The sequence below is a fragment of the Lolium perenne genome, chromosome 1 (assembly GCF_019359855.2).
Source record: "Lolium perenne isolate Kyuss_39 chromosome 1, Kyuss_2.0, whole genome shotgun sequence".
NCBI classification, from domain to species: domain Eukaryota; kingdom Viridiplantae; phylum Streptophyta; class Magnoliopsida; order Poales; family Poaceae; genus Lolium; species Lolium perenne.
In genome coordinates, this window is record NC_067244.2 from 4,280,376 (window position 1) to 4,288,734 (window position 8,359).

Below are 8,359 nucleotides of genomic sequence, written 5' to 3' on the forward strand. Positions count from 1 at the left end.
TTTAGTTGGGAGAAGTCTTAAGTTTCCACAGAGTAACTGAAGTTCTTCTATGTTGTTCAAGCTCTCTCCCATTCCAGAGCTGAGCACCTGGCTTGCGGTTTATCTCGTGCTTCCAGTGATACCGTGCATCGCCTGACAGTACTACAAGTGACCCTGGGTTCAGATAGACGGGGACATTGCTCGATTCACTCTCCCTGTGCTTCTGTGTATTCTGTGTATCCTAGGCAGCACATTCTCGACTGAAGCTCATCACGGCAGACTCAGAGAGAGACTATTGCAATCCTGTTGTCGAAGCGCATCAGATCAACATGAGCACAGATACCCTACATTGCAAAATGAATTTGTCATAACAAATCATAGGAATCTATACCTCTATATATACCTAATAATAAAGGAGCTAACGTTTCCTTGGTTTGGTCCGTCTAAGTGCACTTTCGTCCGCCGCGTAAGGCGCTTTCGTCTATGAGTCCTACCGTCCCGTGAGTCCTTATGGATCCGGTTTCTAATCGTTGTTTGTGCGACATGAGTTTCCTTCGTCCATCCTTCTAGAACACGTTAGGCTGCCTCGTGTTTCCTTTTGTCCGTCCGCACCGATCCTACTTGCTCTTCTCTAATTCTATTCTATGAGCCTTTAAATACAGAAACAATCAACTGCCCTACATCAAACGAGCGTTCAACGCCTACTACAGATTGGACAAGAGATCAAGCCATAATCATGGCGGCGACCATGGCGGACAGAATCAAAATCCACAAATCGTGAGCCAGGAGAATAAGATGATCATGCTAGTAACCTTCCACGGCGAGCCTTCGAGATCACACATCGACAAGCTCAAAAGAAGTAAACGATCAAGCCCAGCGCAGCCGCCTGCGGTGGAGGCGGAAGCCCGCAATCAACGCACGCACCTACTCAACAGTCGGCCCGCAATCAACGCACGCACCTACTCAACAGTCGGCCTTCTCTCGTGTTCTCCTGCTGCACGAACTGGAGGCAACCGACCCGACCGGCATGCCGAGTGGATCGAAGTGTCAACGATGCCGCAGCCGCACGGAAGGCCATATTGATCTAGGAAAAAGTTGTTTAGGCGGGAGAACGATGGCAGCCATGACGTATCCATGCACCTGAGGACGACAATGGCCTCAATGCAACACGACCGCAGAGTCCTCTAAGCATCAAAGCGGCCAAGAATCTTAGCTACACTGCTTGCTGTCTCTGAGCGTTGGACAAATCGTGAATAGATTGACTGTGCTGCTGTTGTCGAGCTACTGTCCAAGAATAAGTAGGATCGATCAACAATGGTACAACTACTTTGAAGAAGCCAAATACATGCTGACATTATTCCATGACTACAAAATTCTACTACCTCCGTTTCAAGGAATAAGGCGGGCGCGTATTCTAAGACGAACTTTGACCATAAAAATTGAGCAACAAAATCTTGATTATATTATATGTAATTAGTATCGTTGGTTTCGTATTGAAAAGAACTTTTTAATGATACTAATTTCATACAAATAATGTTTATCTATTTGAAGTAATTCTTGGTCAAACAAATAACACGTAAAACGAGGGCGTCTTATTTCTTGAAATGGAGGTAGTAAGACACGGAGAGAGAGCAACTCGGCAGGACCAACACATGAGCTTGCCAAGCTGGGGAACTATGGAAAGTTTATTTATTTTTATTTCAGCTGCCCCTTTGTATTTTCATTGTCATATCTAATTTGTAATGGCTCCTACTCTGTTCCTAATTGTAATATAAATCTCCCAATCGCCTCAGAATAAATAAATTATAAACAAATTGTGACCAACATATAGAAAATGTCACTACGGTCTATGCTTTTAGGAGAATCATAAGTTTCATCGGCATTGAAGTACATATCTTTACATATAAGAGATCTCCAAAAATTTGGAGGAATTTTGGATGTTTCAGCTACCCATAACCCAGATTCCCATAACCTGATACACATGAGACAGCGACCGACCGGTGATGACGGCGAGCGTCCCGCACAGATGACTGCAAGTCAGACGGTGGCTGCAAACGCCAGAGAGGAGTTGACTCAGGCATGACAACGTCTTCTAAGGACAGTCACACCGGCGAGGCAGCAAGATCGGCAAGCGGTGCCTCAATCCTCTGCGGTAGGAGGCAGAAACAAATAGGTTGGGTATTTCCCGATTTTAAATTGCCTCAATCTTTTTTAGTTCAATTCCAGTCTCATTGTAATAGAATTGTGTTGCTATTCCTGCTTGATACTGGTTCTTAGGGTAGAATCTCACCATGTCAAGAACGATTTGCTCTACTAAAAAATATTTAACAAAACTGGTTGTAGAAAAGAAGATTGTTTCTTTTAGGAACTTTCCATTTTAGCCCGTCACAAATTCTCGATGAGGGGTGCAGTGGGGACAATGAGAGAGCGATTAAAGAGGCATGGCCGGTAGAAGTGTACGACACAACTATGTAACCTCGCCCTTTTTTTTAGAAGAAATGAGGATGCTCAATTACAGAATGAAGAAGAAAAACTAAGTTCAGTTTGAAAGTTGGCTTAGAGATCAGCATTAGATAGATCTTGTTTTTTAGTTTCTCTTTTCCTTTCCTCTGTAAATACCCCTGTACAGTTTGTTTGCTCATATATATAAAAACTGCAGTGGGAGCCTTTTCCACTGATTCACTTCAAAAAAAAAATTAACCTCTCCCATGGGTGGTGGGGGCTAGCAGATGGCGATTTTTGTGTCCTAGCGACAACCGACGATACAGACCAGCCGAGATGGACTTTAAATTTGCTTCGTAGCGAAGCACGAATTTTATCCTAGTTAGAAAATGGTGCATCCATCTATTTGCACTCGTATAGTCGTGTTCTGGGTATTAAGCAATGTTTGAATAATAGCACTGTTTTGTATGCTTTATGTTGAACATAGGGCTCAAAATTTATTGAGAAGAGTAACAGTTCGCACCTCACCTGGCTTGTACCTGTTTGCAATCAGTTCATCAAAAAGCGGTTCCCTCCACAGCAAATCTGATGGTAAAGGACATGCATCCTCATCCTCGTTCATCCACCCTGGGCTGATGCCAACATCAACATCACCAATCCAAATACATTCTCGAACAAGCGTAGAAAGTTCGACAGCCCATGGAGGGAGATCACCAAATCTCATTGCCTAAACAGGAAAATTTTGAAAGAATATTCAGCTTATAAGCATGTAAGTTCGTGGAATTTGATGACAGACAGAATATCTCCTCTACCTTCAAAGAAATTGTGCACGACAAAAGTGAACATTTGTTAGATGCTGAAACAATCGAGGGGGAATAACTTAGTTGGTTGTTGGGCATCACTGAACCACCCTTCTGCAAACAACACAAATGGGCACATCCACACTTTGAATCATCTCATCGATACCCAAATTTCGTCTGAGATTTGATGGCTCTGATAAAATAAGAAGGTAAGAGATGGCCAGAGGAAGAAGGGAGGCTCCTGGCCGGCGGCTCACCTCGTTGGATCGCAGCAAGGAGGCGCAACTGATCATCAGAGGGGAGGAAGTAAGCGCAGAGCCACATGCCTCTCACGGCCTCACCCCCACTACGGCCTCCCGAAAGGCGCGGACCTGGACGCGGGCAGGCGATTGTGCCGGTGTGGAGCCGGCGAACACGGTTCATCGCCTCGGTCCCTGCTGGAGATGGCCCTAACGTCCGAGCGTAGCGGCGAAGGTTTCGGGAGTCTATAAGGAGAAGCGCCGTGGGGCGGTGCAAATGGCTAGGTCTGCGGTGAATCCCGATCTCGAGCTTCCGCCATGGTAGAGCAAGATCTCGAGCCGCCGCGATAGAAAGGTTTGGGGTTTGGGTTCTCTCGGGAAGACAAGCGAGATTCAGGGACGGAGAATTGACTGTGTGGACATGGTGTGTTAATGAGATTTAGGCTGGGCGTCAACTGTTTTGGAAAGTGATTGAAATTTACGTGGTGCCACAGTTTTTTAAGCGGTTTGGTGGGAGGGTAAAATAGTCTTATTAAAAATATGCTTGACGAAACCTCTGATCGGAGGAAACAGAACCAGTTCCTCCTTTTTATATAGTAGAGATTACTTATAGTGTCCGATTCTTGTACGATGGACTATCTAACGATGCTTCTACTGACGGACGGCTGATCAATAATCATTTGTGTCGTACATGAATCGTATATAACTTGTCGTACGTATAGCAAGACTCATGCTGGAGTGCGAGACAACTTTGTGTACAAGTAGCGTTGTCTCTGTTTCAAACTTCACCACAAGGTAGTGTATAAATTCTGCTTTTAATTTTTTGACATCTGAACTTTTTTATATTCTGGTTTGTGTCTTGGTAGAGACGTGCAACGATCTTACTAGCTGAGTATGAAACATGTTGGAAATATAAGCAAATATTCATATGAAATAATCCGTACTAGTAAATGATAAATCATGACTACGAAATTAACAAATAAACTAATCATGCAGACTAGTAAGGTAGATGAACAGATCACATCTAAACAAAATAAACTGATCGCATCTGCCACACAAACTAGAAGAAGAAACTCTAACAGAAACTGAAAGAGAAACGACAAGATCACATACTTCGCAGCAGCGTCGTTGTCGCCCATGTTGAGGTTGTCGAAGAAGTCGCTGAGGTCCGGGAAGAAGTTGTCGGTGTGGAGAAACTCGTCGTCCGATGACGACGTCGTGATGCCAGTAGTCGCGCCGGAGCGCTCCCCAAAAACCTGATTGCCCCTCACCCGTACAGGTTCACGAGAGGCAGGGTTCCGGAGGCCTACTGTCCCGGCAGTCGGTGCACGCCGACGGACGGGATGAGGAAGACGAAGGCGGAGGCGCAATGAACTGGAAACAGGTAGTCGCGTATGCGTCTCGTACAGAGTAGGGTTGGACTCCGCGCTTATGTAGTGCGGTTCGGGAAGGTCGTGGGACGCAGCCCACGTCCGAGTCGGCACAGCCACGATCCAGAAAAACCGGAAGGCAAAACGGCTGAGTAACGCGTCCGTTAATGACTCGAAATTGATTACACAATTAATTTCCCAAACAGCAAAAAGATAAGCTCGGCTCGGCGAGATTCCCGCAACCCGCGGCGCGTCGTGACATGTCGTGACGAGGCGTGGCGGGCGGCGGAGGAGGAGGAGTGCGCGAGGGCTCTCTCTCTTCTCACTCACTTACTAGGACTAGAACAGCCCACCTTATATACCACTCCAACTCTCTCCCAACTAGCAATGTGGGACTAAACTTTAGCTCCCACTAGTGCTGCCACTGATTATTGGAATGGGCCATGTGAGTTTCAGAATTTGATAATGGGCCATGGGCCAAAGGCCAAATGCCCCAAATTCCAGCAATCCCCCACAAACTCTCATTGGCACATCTCATCAATATGTTTCCAGAACATTGTTTTATATACCGGTATGTCGTGGAGACTGTTGATACGTCTCAAACGTATCTATAATTTCGTATGTTCCATGCTACTTTTATGATGATACTCACATGTTTTATACACATTATATGTCATTATTATGCATTTTCCGGCACTAACCTATTAACGAGATGCCGAAGAGCCAGTTGCTGTTTTCTGCTGTTTTTTGTTTCAGAAATCCTAGTAAGGAAATATTCTTGGAATTGGACGAAATCAAAGTCCAGGTTCCTATTTTTCCACGAAGCTTCCAGAACACCTGAGGAGATACGAAGTGGGGCCACGAGGTGTCGCCACACTAAGGCGGCGCGGCCAAGGGGGGGCCCGCGCCGCCTGGTGGTGTGGGCCCCTCGTGAGCCCCCCTGACCTAATTCCTTCGCCTACTTAAAGCCTTCGTCGCGAAACTTCCAGTACCGAGAGCCACGATACGAGAAAACATACTGAGACGCCGCCGCCGGCAATCCCATCTCGGGGGATTCTGGAGATCACCTCCGGCACCCTGCCGGAGAGGGGAATCATCTCCCGGAGGACTCTACACCGCCATAGCCGCCTCCGGATTGATGAATGAGTAGTTCACCCCTGGACTATGGGTCCATAGCAGTAGCTAGATGGTTGTCTTCTCCCCATTGTGCTTCATTGTCTGATCTTGTGAGCTGCCTATCATGATCAAGATCATCTATCTGTAATGCTACATGTGTGTTTGTTGGGATCCGATGAATAGAGAATACTATGTTATGTTGATTATCAATCTATCTATGTGTTGTTTATGATCTTGCATGCTCTCCGTTGCTAGTAGAGGCTCTGGCCAAGTCATTGCTTGTAACTCCAAGAGGGAGTATTTATGCTCGATAGTGGGTTCATGTCTCCGTGAATCTGGGGGAGTGACAGCAACCTCTAAGATTATGGATGTGCTGTTGCCACTAGGGATAAAACATTGATGCTATGTTCGAGGATATAGTTATTGATTACATTACGCACCATACTTAATGCAATTGTCTGTTGTTTACAACTTAATACCGGAAGGGGTTCGGATGATAACCTGAAAGTGGACTTTTTAGGCATAGATGCATGCTGGATAGCGGTCTATGTACTTTGTCGTAATGCCTAATTAAATCTCACAATACTCATCATGTCATGTATGTGCATTGTCATGCCCTCTCTATTTGTCAATTGCCCAACTGTAATTTGTTTACCCAATATGCTATTTCTTATGGGAGAGACACCTCTAGTGAACTGTGGACCCCGGTCCATTCTTTTACATCGAATACAATCTACTGCAATACTGTTTCTACTGTTCTCTGCAAACAATCACCATCCACACTATACATCTAATCCTTTGTTACAGCAAGCCGGTGAGATTGACAACCTCACTGTTTCGTTGGGGCAAAGTACTTTGGTTGTGTTGTGCAGGTTCCACGTTGGCACCGGAATCCCTGGTGTTGCGCCGCACTACACTCCGTCACCATCAACCTTCAACGTGCTTCTTGACTCCTACTGGTTCGATTAAACCTTGGTTTCTTACTGAGGGAAAACTTGCTGCTATACGACATCATACCTTCCTCTTGGGGTTCCCAACGGACGAGTGCTTTACCGTCACAAGGAAGCTACTACGCCCACGTCAACTACGCGCTAGCAGCATATTTTCTGGCGCCGTTGCCGGGGAGATCAAGACACGCTGCAAGGGGAGTCTCCACATCGCAATCTCTTTACTTTGTTTTTGTCTTGCTTTATTTTATTTACTACTTTGTTTGCTGAATTATATCAAAACACAAAAAAATTAGTTGCTAGTTTTACTTTATTTGCTATCTTGTTTGCTATATCAAAAACACAAAAAAAATTAGTTACTTGCATTTACTTTACTTAGCTCATCATGTTTCCTCCTAATTTTATTCTAAAAGATGTACCGGTAGGCCGAGGATCTATCCTTGGGAAAGATAATATAGAAGATTTTTTCACTCATATTAGTACGGTTGAAGATTTTGAAGATAGACACTTGGTAGAACTTGCTCCTACTTATGAAATTGCTGTTGCTTCTTTAGTACACGCATTAGAAGCTAGATTTGTTAATCTTAATCCCGTGATTCAACATATGTTTCTTACACTAAGTGATATGGAAGAAGGAGAAAAGAAAGATTTTGTATTAGAAACCCTTCTCAAAGAATTTGGGGGTATTGCAAGAGAAGCTAGAAAGATTTTTATTAAATATAATATGCTTGGCTCCTATACCAACTTTGCTAGTATCCTTGAAAAGATGGAAAAAGATAGACAAAAGTACACTAATCAAGTTAATTATGAGGGGGATATTAAAACATCAATACCTTGTAAGCTCTTAGGGATGTGTGAGGCACTAGAAAATAACTATGCTTGGCTTGTTCCTGAAAATTTGTTTGACGAAAATAGCAAGCCCAAGACTAATGAAAAGGGAGCCTCTGAAACTTACATAGATAAGATACAATGCATAGTTGAGAAAACCCCGAACACTGCTGTCAATGCTCCACCTCTTGATAATACTTGATACACACTTTCTGCGCCTAGCTGAAAGGCGTTAAAGAAAAGCGCTTATGGGAGACAACCCATGTTTTTACTACAGTACTTTTATTTTATATTTGAGTCTTGGAAGTTGTTTACTACTGTAGCAACCTCTCCTTATCTTAGTTTTATTGCATTGTTGTGCCAAGTAAAGTCTCTAATAGAAGTATGATACTAGATTTGGATTACTGCGCAGAAACAGTTTTCTTTGCTGTCACGAATCTGGGTCTAATTCTCTGTAGGTAACTCATAAAATTATGCCAATTTACGTGAGTGATCCTCAGATATGTACGCAACTTTCATTAGTTTTAAGTTTTTTCATTTGAGCAAGTCTGGTGCCTGTTAGAAATTCGTCTTTACGAACTGTTCTGTTTTGACAGATTCTGCCTTTTATTTTGCATTGCCTGTTTTGCTATGTTAGA

The 8,359-nt window shown here is 44.1% G+C and overlaps 1 pseudogene; it reads right to left on the reverse strand.

Annotated features, from left to right (window-relative positions):
- Nucleotides 1-3,644, reverse strand: LOC127345004 (alkylated DNA repair protein ALKBH8 homolog; annotated as a pseudogene).
- Nucleotides 3,645-8,359: the final 4,715 nt, after the last annotated feature.